At 33.6% G+C, this 8,799-nt stretch overlaps 2 long non-coding RNA genes across 3 annotated transcripts; both read left to right on the top strand.

The window, feature by feature from the left end:
* Nucleotides 1–64: 64 nt before the first annotated feature.
* LOC138314100 (uncharacterized) lies at nt 65–1,722 on the top strand. The gene is made up of 2 exons (XR_011207328.1): nt 65–622; nt 1,478–1,722. It is a non-coding gene; the product is annotated as an uncharacterized lncRNA (long non-coding RNA).
* Nucleotides 1,723–7,473: 5,751 nt separating this feature from the next.
* LOC138314098 (uncharacterized) lies at nt 7,474–8,758 on the top strand. 2 transcript variants are annotated; one of them, XR_011207327.1, is made up of 2 exons: nt 7,474–7,734; nt 8,514–8,758. It is a non-coding gene; the product is annotated as an uncharacterized lncRNA (long non-coding RNA). The 2 variants fall into 2 exon arrangements; XR_011207326.1 differs by having other exon boundaries at nt 7,474–7,738.
* The last annotated feature ends 41 nt before the right edge of the window (nt 8,759–8,799 follow it).

Below are 8,799 nucleotides of genomic sequence, written 5' to 3'. Positions count from 1 at the left end.
AGTCGAAGGCCTTCCTAAAATCAATAAAGGCACAATAGAGCTTTTTACCTGAAAACAGATTAAAGATGTCAGAGCATGTAGAATGAAAATATTATCTATGGTCGAGTGTCCTTTTCTAAAGCCCGTCTGAGCGCAACTAATAAGATTAAAGCGAATAGTCGGGCAAGTGACTGTAAAATCGGTAAAAATGGTATTAATATATCCGGTATAATTTCTTATGAATTAGAAAAATAAAACTTTCCGTCAAAATCGCTGTACATGCGAAGAAAATAATAATATCTATGGGAATCCTAAAAGTCCTCCCGACCGGCTATGAGTGCAGTTCAATCTTAACGCATGCGCAACATCCACCACTCTCCGTAGTAAACAAAACATGGCTACCGTAGTTTTGAACCAAAAGGTTTCCGCCAAAACAACCAAACTGACTCACCTAAAATGCGAAAGGAAAGGCAATGGAGCAGCGACAATCCCAACAACTGACTCGGTAAACATTACGACGCATGGAGAGTGTTAATACAACTTGTTATAGTGAAGAGAACAGTTCAAACGAGCACGCGGCTCCGGACCGCTACTGTACGTACCTAGGCCTACTACCCGGTACTCCCTGCTCAGCTGATAGTGAGTGAGTCTTCGTATTTTGATCATTATGTAAATAGTCCCTAGCAGTATTTTTTCATAAATGAGTGGTCACATATGGTCACATGTTTCATACCTGTTCCCCAATCGCGTAAAACGTAACCCTGGGGTAAATAGCGGTTCTTTCGTGGGGCCTCTTTAGGGGTAATGAATGCCCTGTATTTTATAAAATGTACCGTTGTAATGCATGTACAGTTAGAATGTAACCGCTAGTGCATTATCAAGCTAAGATTTGTTTCAATTAATCTATAATATTATGCTACCGGTCAATTCATACAGTTCTGATGTATATATTTATAGATTTTTAATTTGTAAATTTTTGTTCTGTACATGTTCTGGTAGTGTTATACACATACATTGTATATAGGATTTACATTGTAGGTTAATTGGTAAAATTGTATTGTATATGTTCTGATATACACATATACATATGTACATGTAGGTTTTAGCTTGTTCTTTAGATATATTTGGAGGACACATACAGTATTATTTCTGGTCATAATAATAAATAGTGTTTGTATATTTATTACAACTGTACCTGGTTCATGTGTATATGACAAACTTTACAGAGTTGAAATGTACTGCAGCCATGTATCATTTATAATTATTCTGAATTTTTGTTGGAACTATAGATAATGAATTTTGTATCTTTTTTGAAACAATATTTGATTCTATCAAATGCATCAGTGACACATTCACAACTTATAAAATGTTTTCTCTAAAATAAAAAAAAAACTGTAGAATGAACCTACATTTATTCATTTATATATATTTGAAATTGATCATTTCAATTTTTGTCATATTCAACAGATATAAAAAATTGTTGGTTCTTTTTTTTCAGGCACCATGCATGCATAGTGACATGAATACAGAAAGTTCATCCCTTGGACCTGTATACAAGTGTATGTATACATATACATACAATTAGCATCATATGAAGACTGAAGAATGTTGATATGAGTGCTCTTGAAAGTAAACTTTTCCAATATGGACCTAGAAGATCATGAACAGAACATTTAAACAGTATTAATTTATTAAATGTTCCTTTCAACTGTAATCATTAAATAAAATTATGATGCAATACTTTTTCATTGTTTAACTTTGTAGAAATATTTGTTTATATTAGTCCTCTAGATCCAGTGATTATAATTCTTGCATCCATATGCCGGCCCATTTGTTTGTCAGGGCTTGTGAGATAGCTTTTCAATTACTTTTAAAATATAAGGATTTTTTTTACATATAGCAATATAGATACCATTGTCTTAGGATTTCTAAATTCTACTTTACAAGAGAGTAGACTCAACATATAAATAAAACCATAAAACTAGCAAGTTATCTGAAATGTTAAAAATCTTTTTGTCTGAACCAAATTTCACATTTATTGTCTATGTGTAACTTGTACATAGACCATTTATGTATTAATACTGTAGTAACAGTGATTACAAACACATAGACTAAAATGTAGTATGTAGTACTATGTACATCTGTCTTTGATTTGAGTTCTAAACAAAAAAGTGGTACCTATTGGAAGTTGTGACTTGGGCGGAGGGTGAAATACAGAAGAAATAGCTACACATGGAAAAAAGAAAGATATACAGTACCATATGGATTCAAAGTTGCTCCAAAATCAATGAGACTAAATAACCAAAAAAAAGCCATGTAAACCCCAAATATGCAATGACCAGATCAATGATAAAGCACCCTTCCACTTCCAGTTATCTGTAGCTATTTCTTCTATATTTCAACCCCCCACTCAAGTTACAACTTCCCAACCTCATGATTCTTCTGTCTTTTAGCCCCCCCCCCCCCCCCCACACACACATACCTGATTGATTGTCATGTTATTTCAGGTTCCTATTCAGGTATTATTCCTAAAAACCAAAAAGGGTATACACACTGTGTACTCTCAAAGGAGGGGAACCACTTCATTCAAAAATGGAATTTACAATTTCATCTTAATTTTGAAATTTTCAATTTAATTATTAATTACTGGACTATTAAAACAGTATAGAACCCCTCGGCTACAGACAAAGTACTGTGGTACACATTTCTCTTAATTAATTACTTTTCTTCAACTCAATCATCTTTTTCTCCAGAGCACAAAAAAGAACAGGAAACAACAGAAAAGGAAAGTAACATACATGTAGGCCTATATGTTTTCTGGAAATATATATGATGTGTTAATTCTCACAGCATAGGCCTACATGAATGTGAAGAATTAAATATTATCAATGTTTGAGAGAATTTCCTAGTTGTAATTCTATAGCAGCTACATGGAATGTACGTTTACATATATACATTGTACGATACATATACATCATAAAAGTTTCTTTCCTTCCAGCTGGACATTCATGTCATCTCTCTCCAGAACTCAAATATTGTTTACAAAAAAAAAAACAACCAGAGACATAGATAATTTAATTAAATCTCTGCAAAAAACTACACGAATAATTGAACACATATATTGTACTTGTAAAATATCTATGTATGAGCTAATTTATTTTCACATCTTTGACAGCTACATGCATGGACGTTCTATGGAACGTTTTCGTGTGGTTTTAAATGGGAAATTATGTTACGATTATTTGTATTTAACCTTCATGATTCGGTTGATGTAAAATACGACGAATGCGATGCTGCAATAATTGCCCCTTGCCGGGGCCCCATCTCTGCATCGGCCGAATATTTGTGTCGATTTCCATGTACAAGATGCTTTTATCGAAAAATGATTACAAAGCATTGTCATTAATGTAAGAATACTTCATTTGCATCAAATGTATCATCTCAAAACAACAATTTGCATACCGCATTAGTGGTTTATCACACGAAACGAAACCGACACGACTGAGAAACACATGTCCATGTTGACATTTCCACGCAGCCTCGTTTTCAAAGAGTTTGGCGAATTTATATTTAGAACTGTGCTAAATTTACACGGGGCTTCCCCAAAATTTCAATGGTCAAAACTGGACACCGTAAGCAGAACTTGACCATCATTATGGTATACAATGACTTTTGGAAGGCCAAAGAACGCATTTAGACTGGTTTCCTTTGCCCGACTATTCACTTTAAAGCGAATAGTCGGGCAAGTGACTGTAAAATCGGTAAAAATGGTATTAATATATCCGGTATAATTTCTTATGAATTAGAAAAATAAAACTTTCCGTCAAAATCGCTGTACATGCGAAGAAAATAATAATATCTATGGGAATCCTAAAAGTCCTCCCGACCGGCTATGAGTGCAGTTCAATCTTAACGCATGCGCAACATCCACCACTCTCCGTAGTAAACAAAACATGGCTACCGTAGTTTTGAACCAAAAAGTTTCCGCCAAAACAACCAACTGACTCACCTAAAATGCGAAAGGAAAGGCAATGGAGCAGCGACAATCCCAACAACTGACTCGGTAAACATTACGACGCATGGAGAGTGTTAATACAACTTGTTATAGTGAAGAGAACAGTTCAAACGAGCACGCGGCTCCGGACCGCTACTGTACGTACCTAGGCCTACTACCCGGTACTCCCTGCTCAGCTGATAGTGAGTGAGTCTTCGTATTTTGATCATTATGTAAATAGTCCCTAGCAGTATTTTTTCATAAATGAGTGGTCACATATGGTCACATGTTTCATACCTGTTCCCCAATCGCGTAAAACGTAACCCTGGGGTAAATAGCGGTTCTTTCGTGGGGCCTCTTTAGGGGTAATGAATGCCCTGTATATTTATAAATGTACGTGTAATGCAGTACAGTTAGAATGTAACCGCTAGTGCATTATCAAGCTAAGATTTGTTTCAATTAATCTATAATATTATGCTACGGTCAATTCATACAGTTCTGATTATATATTTATAGATTTTTAATTTGTAAATTTTTGTTCTGTACATGTTCTGGTAGTGTTATACACATACATTGTATATAGGATTTACATTGTAGGTTAATTGGTAAAATTGTATTGTATATGTTCTGATATACACATATACATATGTACATGTAGGTTTTAGCTTGTTCTTTAGATATATTTGGAGGACACATACAGTATTATTTCTGGTCATAATAATAAATAGTGTTTGTATATTTATTACAACTGTACCTGGTTCATGTGTATATGACAAACTTTACAGAGTTGAAATGTACTGCAGCCATGTATCATTTATAATTATTCTGAATTTTTGTTGGAACTATAGATAATGAATTTTGTATCTTTTTTGAAACAATATTTGATTCTATCAAATGCATCAGTGACACATTCACAACTTATAAAATGTTTTCTCTAAAATAAAAAAAAAACCCTGTAGAATGAACCTACATTTATTCATTTATATATATTTGAAATTGATCATTTCAATTTTTGTCATATTCAACAGATATAAAAAATTGTTGGTTCTTTTTTTCAGGCACCATGCATGCATAGTGACATGAATACAGAAAGTTCATCCCTTGGACCTGTATACAAGTGTATGTATACATATACATACAATTAGCATCATATGAAGACTGAAGAATGTTGATTTGAGTGCTCTTGAAAGTAAACTTTTCCAATATGGACCTAGAAGATCATGAACAGAACATTTAAACAGTATTAATTTATTAAATGTTCCTTTCAACTGTAATCATTAAATAAAATTATGATGCAATACTTTTTCATTGTTTAACTTTGTAGAAATATTTGTTTATATTAGTCCTCTAGATCCAGTGATTATAATTCTTGCATCCATATGCCTGCCCATTTGTTTGTCAGGGCTTGTGAGATAGCTTTTCAATTACTTTTAAAATATAAGGATTTTTTTTTACATATAGCAATATAGATACCATTGTCTTAGGATTTCTAAATTCTACTTTACAAGAGAGTAGACTCAACATATAAATAAAACCATAAAACTAGCAAGTTATCTGAAATGTTAAAAATCTTTTTGTCTGAACCAAATTTCACATTTATTGTCTATGTGTAACTTGTACATAGACCATTTATGTATTAATACTGTAGTAACAGTGATTACAAACACATAGACTAAAATGTAGTATGTAGTACTATGTACATCTGTCTTTGATTTGAGTTCTAAACAAAAAAGTGGTACCTATTGGGAAGTTGTGACTTGGGCGGAGGGTGTGAAATACAGAAGAAATAGCTACACATGGGAAAAAAATAAAGATATACAGTACCATATGGATTCAAAGTTGCTCCAAAATCAATGAGACTAAATAACCAAAAAAAAGCCATGTAAACCCCAAATATGCAATGACCAGATCAATGATAAAGCACCCTTCCACTTCCAGTTATCTGTAGCTATTTCTTCTATATTTCAACCCCCCACTCAAGTTACAACTTCCCAACCTCATGATTCTTCTGTCTTTTAGCCCCCCCCCCCAACACACACACATACCTGATTGATTGTCATGTTATTTCAGGTTCCTATTCAGGTATTATTCCTAAAAACCAAAAAGGGTATACACACTGTGTACTCTCAAAGGAGGGGAACCACTTCATTCAAAAATGGAATTTACAATTTCATCTTAATTTTGAAATTTTCAATTTAATTATTAATTACTGGACTATTAAAACAGTATAGAACCCCTCGGCTACAGACAAAGTACTGTGGTACACATTTCTCTTAATTAATTACTTTTCTTCAACTCAATCATCTTTTTCTCCAGAGCACAAAAAAGAACAGGAAACAACAGAAAAGGAAAGTAACATACATGTAGGCCTATATGTTTTCTGGAAATATATATGATGTGTTAATTCTCACAGCATAGGCCTACATGAATGTGAAGAATTAAATATTATCAATGTTTGAGAGAATTTCCTAGTTGTAATTCTATAGCAGCTACATGGAATGTACGTTTACATATATACATTGTACGATACATATACATCATAAAAGTTTCTTTCCTTCCAGCTGGACATTCATGTCATCTCTCTCCAGAACTCAAATATATTGTTTACAAAAAAAAAAAACCAACCAGAGACATAGATAATTTAATTAAATCTCTGCAAAAAACTACACGAATAATTGAACACATATATTGTACTTGTAAAATATCTATGTATGAGCTAATTTATTTTCACATCTTTGACAGCTACATGCATGGACGTTCTATGGAACGTTTTCGTGTGGTTTTAAATGGGAAATTATGTTACGATTATTTGTATTTAACCTTCATGATTCGGTTGATGTAAAATACGACGAATGCGATGCTGCAATAATTGCCCCTTGCCGGGGCCCCATCTCTGCATCGGCCGAATATTTGTGTCGATTTCCATGTACAAGATGCTTTTATCGAAAAATGATTACAAAGCATTGTCATTAATGTAAGAATACTTCATTTGCATCAAATGTATCATCTCAAAACAACAATTTGCATACCGCATTAGTGGTTTATCACACGAAACGAAACCGACACGACTGAGAAACACATGTCCATGTTGACATTTCCACGCAGCCTCGTTTTCAAAGAGTTTGGCGAATTTATATTTAGAACTGTGCTAAATTTACACGGGGCTTCCCCAAATTTCAATGGTCAAAACTGGACACCGTAAGCAGAACTTGACCATCATTATGGTATACAATGACTTTTGGAAGGCCAAAGAACGCATTTAGACTGGTTTCCTTTGCCCGACTATTCACTTTAAAGCGAATAGTCGGGCAAGTGACTGTAAAATCGGTAAAAATGGTATTAATATATCCGGTATAATTTCTTATGAATTAGAAAAATAAAACTTTCCGTCAAAATCGCTGTACATGCGAAGAAAATAATAATATCTATGGGAATCCTAAAAGTCCTCCCGACGGCTAAGAGTGCAGTTCAATCTTAACGCATGCGCAACACCACCACTCTCCGTAGTAAACAAAACATGGCTACCGTAGTTTTGAACCAACATGTTTCCGCCAAAACAACCAACTGACTCACCTAAAATGCGAAAGGAAAGGCAATGGAGCAGCGACAATCCCAACAACTGACTCGGTAAACATTACGACGCATGGAGAGTGTTAATACAACTTGTTATAGTGAAGAGAACAGTTCAAACGAGCACGCGGCTCCGGACCGCTACTGAACGTACCTAGGCCTACTACCCGGTACTCCCTGCTCAGCTGATAGTGAGTGAGTCTTCGTATTTTGATCATTATGTAAATAGTCCCTAGCAGTATTTTTTCATAAATGAGTGGTCACATATGGTCACATGTTTCATACCTGTTCCCCAATCGCGTAAAACGTAACCCTGGGGTAAATAGCGGTTCTTTCGTGGGGCCTCTTTAGGGGTAATGAATGCCCTGTATATTTATAAAATGTGCTACCGGATCAATTCATACAGTTCTGATGTATATATTTTATAGATTTTTAATTTGTAAATTTTTGTTCTGTACATGTTCTGGTAGTGTTATACACATACATTGTATATAGGATTTACATTGTAGGTTAATTGGTAAAATTGTATTGTATATGTTCTGATATACACATATACATATGTACATGTAGGTTTTAGCTTGTTCTTTAGATATATTTGGAGGACACATACAGTATTATTTCTGGTCATAATAATAAATAGTGTTTGTATATTTATTACAACTGTACCTGGTTCATGTGTATATGACAAACTTTACAGAGTTGAAATGTACTGCAGCCATGTATCATTTATAATTATTCTGAATTTTTGTTGGAACTTTAGATAATGAATTTTGTATCTTTTTTGAAACAATATTTGATTCTATCAAATGCATCAGTGACACATTCACAACTTATAAAATGTTTTCTCTAAAATAAAAAAAAAACCTGTAGAATGAACCTACATTTATTCATTTATATATATTTGAAATTGATCATTTCAATTTTTGTCATATTCAACAGATATAAAAAATTGCTGGTTCTTTTTTTTCAGGCACCATGCATGCATAGTGACATGAATACAGAAAGTTCATCCCTTGGACCTGTATACAAGTGTATGTATACATATACATACAATTAGCATCATATGAAGACTGAAGAATGTTGATTTGAGTGCTCTTGAAAGTAAACTTTTCCAATATGGACCTAGAAGATCATGAACAGAACATTTAAACAGTATTAATTTATTAGATGTTCCTTTCAACTGTAATCATTAAATAAAATTATGATGCAATACTTTTTCATTGTTTAACTTTGTAGAAATATTTGTTTATATTAGT

The sequence above is a fragment of the Argopecten irradians genome, unplaced genomic scaffold (assembly GCF_041381155.1).
Source record: "Argopecten irradians isolate NY unplaced genomic scaffold, Ai_NY scaffold_1382, whole genome shotgun sequence".
NCBI classification, from domain to species: Eukaryota; Metazoa; Mollusca; class Bivalvia; order Pectinida; family Pectinidae; genus Argopecten; species Argopecten irradians.
The sequence above is the reverse complement of the archived record's forward strand: the minus strand, read 5'-3'. Positions and strand labels throughout refer to the sequence as shown.